This window comes from Corapipo altera, unplaced genomic scaffold (assembly GCF_003945725.1).
Source record: "Corapipo altera isolate COAL_440 unplaced genomic scaffold, ASM394572v1 0, whole genome shotgun sequence".
Taxonomy (NCBI): domain Eukaryota; kingdom Metazoa; phylum Chordata; class Aves; order Passeriformes; family Pipridae; genus Corapipo; species Corapipo altera.
In genome coordinates, this window is record NW_020884872.1 from 58,897,875 (window position 1) to 58,904,656 (window position 6,782).

The 6,782-nt window shown below is 38.5% G+C and overlaps 1 protein-coding gene across 1 annotated transcript in view; it reads left to right on the forward strand.

Annotated features, from left to right (window-relative positions):
- EPSTI1 (epithelial stromal interaction 1) overlaps positions 1-6,332 on the forward strand; it is an 89,731-nt gene extending 83,399 nt beyond the window's left edge. The window contains exon 11 of the mRNA XM_027649616.1: positions 4,459-6,332. The gene's annotated coding sequence lies outside the window, so the exon portion shown is untranslated. The remainder of the gene's footprint in view (positions 1-4,458) is intronic.
- Positions 6,333-6,782: the final 450 nt, after the last annotated feature.

Below are 6,782 nucleotides of genomic sequence, written 5' to 3' on the forward strand. Positions count from 1 at the left end.
GTCTACAGTGCAATCAGTCTCCTTCCTAAGCAGAGCCTATGTGAAATTCCATACTGCCTTCCAGAAAAGCAAATGTGTTTACCAAAAGAACTCAGACCACCAAAATCTTTGTGCTTTGGGTAGGAGGACACTTTACATTGATCATCAGACCTGCATTCATACAAAAGAAAAGGCTTCCGTCTTAGAATAGCCCTGTGTTTGTTCAGCTTGCCTGTGTACAGAAATCCATGGAAGAAATCCTGAAGGTTATATTTTCCAGTTCAGAGGATATTTAGAAAAGAAATAACTTTATTTTGAAGTTGCAAAACACTGAGAAGAAAGCGGCAAAGCCAGATATTGGCAATAGCCCTTTAGAGCAGCTGTAACAGCTATGGATATATTTTCTTCTGCTGGGGCTTATCCATGAAGCACAGTTGTTGGTTGGTAGAAGAAAAGAATCTTTTCACGTAGATGAAAATTCTCTGGCTCTAGTGTTTCTAAATCTGTTTACCTAGGTCTAGTAAGGTTTATTTTAAAGGCCAGGTTTTTTCTTTAGGAATTTCTCAGTAAATAACATATTATGCATATCTCAGCGGAGGTATTCTCAAAGCTGCTGTAAAAGCTATTGCAATGCTCTAGAAATTGGAGGAGTCCCAGCCAGGGGAAGAACACAAAAGAAAAATTGCCTTAACATTAACTCTAGCTGCAGCCAAAGAGATTAATGAAATAGTCAAAGAGATTAACGTAATAACCAAATAGATTAATAAGAGCAGCAATCAAGGGAATTAGTGTGATGGGGCTAGTAGACCCCACATTACCCACACACCTCCTTCATTTAGCCCCCAGCGATAACTCCCTTGAAAAAGGCCAGTCAGTTAATGCCTGAACATTTGTTGCAACTACTACTACAACTACCGCTGCTTCTACTTCAACTAGTACTGCTATTGTTGCTACACCACAAATAAATGTGGTGCTTGTAATGGACAGGACCCAAAAAACTCTGGATTTATGCTCTACGCACAGCAGTATGGCAGGTTTGTCCTCCTCAGTGGCCTTAATCCTAACGCAGAGGAAAGACGGTACCAATACCTTCCAGCCCTTTACACACCTTCAGCCTCTCCACAGAACAGGGAACTAACGCCAATGGTGATCTTTCTTTCTCGTCATTAATATTATTTATGTCATGTATCAGAGAACACTGCCCAGGGACACCAGCCAAGCTAGGGTAATAATGTGCTGAACAAGCATGTAGTACCAGATACATTATCACCGTGAAGGAAATAAAACCCCAGAAATATGAATTAACTGTCTTTTGTGTAGGGCTGGGAAATGAGACTGAATGCCTTGCTCTAAAGCAAGCCTTGAGTCACAATCTTCCCAGATTCTTCCCTAAAATATACCTGCAAGTGGAATTCAGCTAACCATTTACAACAGGTGGCCACTCTACATGGAACAAAACCATCATCAACTTCAGGAAGAGTTGAATCCAACCCATGAATGGTGAAAGAGCAACCTCATTTCATTACATTTTCTTTTTATTCTCATTCAAATGGAAAAGAAGTTTCTTAAAGTTTGCAAGGCTGCTCATGCCATCTGCCATTCATGTAACAACGGATGGTCCTGTAGTGTTTCTGCTCATGTACTATTCATCTTTTAGTTATTAAGTTTCCAGCTAAGCACAATTTACTAAATACTATGGACTCTGTTTACATGTGTTAAGCTCTAGTTGAAAAAAAAACCCACAACAATATAATAGGTATATCAACCACTACGTAAAAGTATGCTGCTTCTATATGTTACCTTTCAGTCAATTATATTTGCAGTTCTCCAGTTTTCTCGAAATCAGCAGTCATTCTATCCCTGCATTTCCATTTTTACTCATTCTGGCTTAGATAAGCAAGATGTTGCTTGATGTAAAACCACTACGTCTGTTTTCCAGATACTCAAGGGACATGCTCTATTTTCGTAAAATGGAGGAATTTCCAGCTCCTTGTACATTGTGAGTAGATGAGTCATGCCACAGCTACAGGTTCTTAATATATTTTCCCTGTGGAACAAATAAACTGTGTATATTGCTACGGTTTCTAGAGCTAACCTCCTCTAGGGAGAAATTTTGCCTTCAGCAGAGGTTAATTTCAGTCCAGCTTCAACATATGCATCACAGAGAGATAAACTGCAGAGTCCTGGAGACCAGGAGACACAGTTTCTCCACCTCTAGTAGTGCATTGTATTCAGGCTCCACTAACACCTACACCTCTACAATTTATTTCACTATATATAAAACTTGGCTGTATGCTCTCCTTGCGTATGGAGCTTTTTGGCTGCTAAAAAAAGAAAAATATGTTGTATCTTGGAAAAACCAAATTCTTCATGTTGTTGTAGCCTGTCTGTTTAGACTGCCTAAAAAGGTAGAGGCTGTTCTGGAATGGCCTCATATTCTTTTTAACATTGACTATTTGTTTCATCAATTGCTTTGTTTATAGATTTTGCCAGTGTTGTTCAGATTTGGGGGCTTTTTTGCAGGTTGAAAAAGAGTGTAGGTTTCCCTTCTGTAAGAATTGCTTTAAATATATTAGTCTTCTCAGTTAGTAAAACCTAAAGTATGAAAAAAATTTTAACAGTTTCTGCCTAAACAAAACAATATGATGCCAGCTCTAAGCAGCAACATCAGGAATGACAAGTTATTATTTAATATTCAAACTTGACCTGGCTAGTCCTCCGTATACACAAGTCAATGTGAATTCCACGCATGGAGGCTTTAAAGGACTGGGTTCAGAGTTTGTAGAGCACTAAAAAGCCAGTGCTCATTTTTTAAATGCCACTGCACACCTAGTCATCAACACAATAGTACAGCACTGCATAGGCCGTTGTGTTTCTCTTGACTCAGTGCTAAATGTCACATTGTTCCTGAAGAGCAACTACCCTGTGATGTGTGAGAAATCTGGCCTTCTGCGGATCTGCTCAAGCCTCACCCTGCTGCAGCTGACTTCAGAAAAGGCATCTGTTTAGTGTCATTTGTACCATATCAGAGAGGATATGGAGACCAACAGTGAGCCACATTTCCTCCTTGGAGTTTGCATATACACTAGGTTTATTAAACATGTTTAATGAATTAAATATTTATTGTTTATAGATTTTATATTATTATATAATATAATTAATGATTAATTATTTGTTTAATTTATTAAAATAAAGAAATAAATATTTTATTAAACATACAGATTAGGCAATTAGCATCTATTTAGTACTAGCTGAATCCAGAGAGTATCCTGTTCTACATAAGGATTGCAGTCAGTGTCAGGTGTTTGTTTTAGTTGTCCTATGGATATGCCACTGCAACTGGTAACTCCAGTTGCCTCTACTTTTTTTTGGTCTCTGATGTCTTATGTTCTTCTATTGAAGGCACTAGACAGAAGCACAGCATATACAGGCTTCAGGTTCAGCAGACAAGCACAGCATACACAGGTTCCAGTCTTCACTGCAATCTTCTCAGCACTTCTTCAAATGCCCAAATAAACATGCAACACATTTTCCGAGTCACATAAAATTCTATTTCTGCATGTGATCTGTATTGCCATGATTTCTCCCAGCAAAGCATAACCACATTTACTTAAAACCATGGTCTGAAGTGAATGAAAACACCTCTTCCATCCAATAGTTCAGTGGCAAGAGTGGGATCTCCGCAGGAGTCAGGTATGCAAGGTTCCCAGGGACATTTCACCTTAGCAGCTTCAGACTGTATCCTAGGAAAACATCCTAAGCTTCTCTCTGATGCAAACCATTCTGCTCCCCACTGCTTGAAACAAGGACCACTGGGAAAAAATAATGTAGTTCCACTGAGTCAGGAGGAAAAAAGAGGAGTCATGTTAAAACTGGATTGGGAGGGACCTTCAGAAGCTGCCTAGTCCATCCACCTAGCCTAAGGAGGGATCATTTATACCACTTACTTGTCTAATTGCTACTGATCCTCCTTGATACAGACTGCCATATCTCCATAGGCAATCTGTGCTGGTGCTTCCCCAAGCATAGGCTTGGGAGACTTTTCCTGTTATTCTTGTTTGTGCTATCCATCATGGGAAGAAGAACAGATTATTCTCTTCTCTCTAAAAGTGTTTGTCATCTTTTGTCATGTCCCCAATCAGTTTTAAAGCTAAACAATCCCAAGTCCTTTAATCTTTCCCAAGCGATTTTAAAATCACTTTCTTCTAGACTGACTCCAGCTTGTCTTTCTCATACCCAAAACTGAACAGAGTTTCAGCTGAACTCTTACAAAACGTGGGACAAAACAGTATGACTTGCAAGCTGTTACTCTGTACGTAAAACGTGATCTGATGTCTGCCATTTTGCCAACGGAAACTATTTGTTTCAATTTGTGATGTCCAATGGTATATACATGTATATCAGTATTTCAGTTGCTACAAGAGTACTTTTGAAGTGGTTGACTTCATCCCCATATAAAATGTTTATTTTGTATTACAGAGAAGTCTTGAGGTGCATGACCTGCTTTTCTTTGGGACAAAACTAAACCAAACAATGTTCCTCAAGAGTCTACTTATTGAACATTTTCTGCTGATGGACAGTCCACAAGACCAGACTAGAGCCAGACTCAAGTAAACCCTCTAAAAGTGAACCCACGAGAGCTGGATCCTCAGCCCTGACTCCTTCAGTCTACAAGCTTGCTACCATTGCACAGCCATGCTCAGGTACCCCCACAGGGTACAGAAGGACCTCACAACCTTCAGAACCTGTCTTGAAGAAGAGTACTTTACTGGTTGTACTGCTGTTATACTGTATACCACATGTGTACCCTGATTACTTTTGTACCATTAATTACTCTTGTCTTAGTGTAATATCTTGCATTTATGCACTTTGAATGCTATTTGACACTTCATTTCTCAAGCTCTCCTTAAATTCTAGCTCTGTCCTCCAATGCATTTGCTGTCCTTCTTGTCTTCAAGTCATCTGCAAATTTAATATCTGATATTTTCTTTTCCATCATCCAGGTGAATAATCAAAATGTCAAGTGAGTGAGATCCAAGACATATCCCTCTGACATGCTACTCAGTAAAGTAAGTCATTCCAACTGAAGAGTGAACCAGAGAAAATATTCTTAGCATATAATTATCTGGTCAATTTTATCCCACACTACAGAAGATCCACCAAGGCTATATATGCGGAAATCTTTTAATGAGAATGTTATGTAAGACAGTGTTCAGATCAAAATATGTGAAATTAACAGCTTCAGCTCTAGCTGTAGAATCTCGTTATGGACAGAAATTAAATTAGTTTAATGCAAGATGTTTGTGATGAATTCCAGTGGACTATTATTTATCTCCTTGCTATCCTTCAGGGACTTATATATAGTGTAGTCAATTATTTATTCTAGATTTTTTTCTAGAAATTGATGTTGACTAATCTTTTCCCCATTTAAGAATAATGACTATGATTGTCTTTTTTCCTGTCTTCTGGTACCTTATTTGACCTTTATGATTCTGAAAGGATTCATTTTGTACTACCAAATAAAACAGACCAAGGAACACAGTCTGCCCCTGAGGCCAAGTGGCACAGCACAATTCATCTCCACATGGCAAAACTTTCCCCTCACTCATCAGAAAGGAGTGTGGATGTTCAAGCTGTCCCTCACCCAGTTTATTCCCTATCAGTGTCCAGAAACTGTCTGGGAAAATAGTAGAATAAAAAGACAAAAATACGTCAGAGAATTTTTAGCAATAATCAGTTGGGGTGGTTTTAGGACAGCATGTTAGCCTATAACCTGCCTCTGTTCTATTTATGACTATAGGTATAGCCAGAAAATAACTACTATACCATTTGAGATGGCCTAAACCAGTTTACTGTGATGATGATGATGATGATGACAATGCTGCTTAGCTCAATGTTTATGATGCAAGATCTTTTTATCCCCCTAAGAACTGCAATAACAGCATGAGGAATGGGAGGTGTTTTTTTCAAAACTGCAGGGATATAAATACGGCCTGTATGTGCCAATTTAGTTTAGGAATCTAACTTACTCTTTGCTCTACACCCACCCCATAACGAATGCTTCCTTTCTATTCATTATATCTACTTTCTTTCCTTGAGTTTCTTACTTGCCCTCATTTTCAAATGACCTTGTTATTGTAATTCTGTAATATTATCTGCTACCCATTTCAACCCAGGTCTTCTTTTTAGTTATCATATTGTTACATTATGCAAGAATCATAATTCGGTTCTGTCTTAGAGACAGAACCCCCAGCTGCTACATAATGCATGTACAGATTCAATGCATTTCTAATGCTGAGATTTTTTCTTCTTTCCCATTGTTCATATAATCAGAAATATTCTATGGAAAAACTAAAAATAAATCTTCACCCAGTGGAATATGGTTCGTCATGTCTCTTGATATGGGCATTATCTCAGATTTAGCTCAGCTCATTTTGTACGGGAGATAGAGTGAGACTCAGCTCTAATTTAATATCTCTGAGATTGATCTGAGCTGTTTGCAGTTTCGGTCACACGTAATAAGGTGAAGGTACACTGTCTGATTGTCTGGCTGAGCATTTATGCTGTGCTTATCATAGTAACATATCTGAGCTGCTTTGAAAAAAATCCCTCTGAAAAGCCCGCAAAAATAATGACCTTCCAATATTATTAACCTAGGATGATTCCTTTGTGCTTGACACCATTAGTTTTCATTCCTTTAATGTTGTGCTTCTCCATTCTGCAATCCTGAAAATGGCAGAAGTTCTTTTCCAAGGTTGAATGGGAAGTTGTGTCAGATGTCCTCTGACAAGTCATGCCTCCTC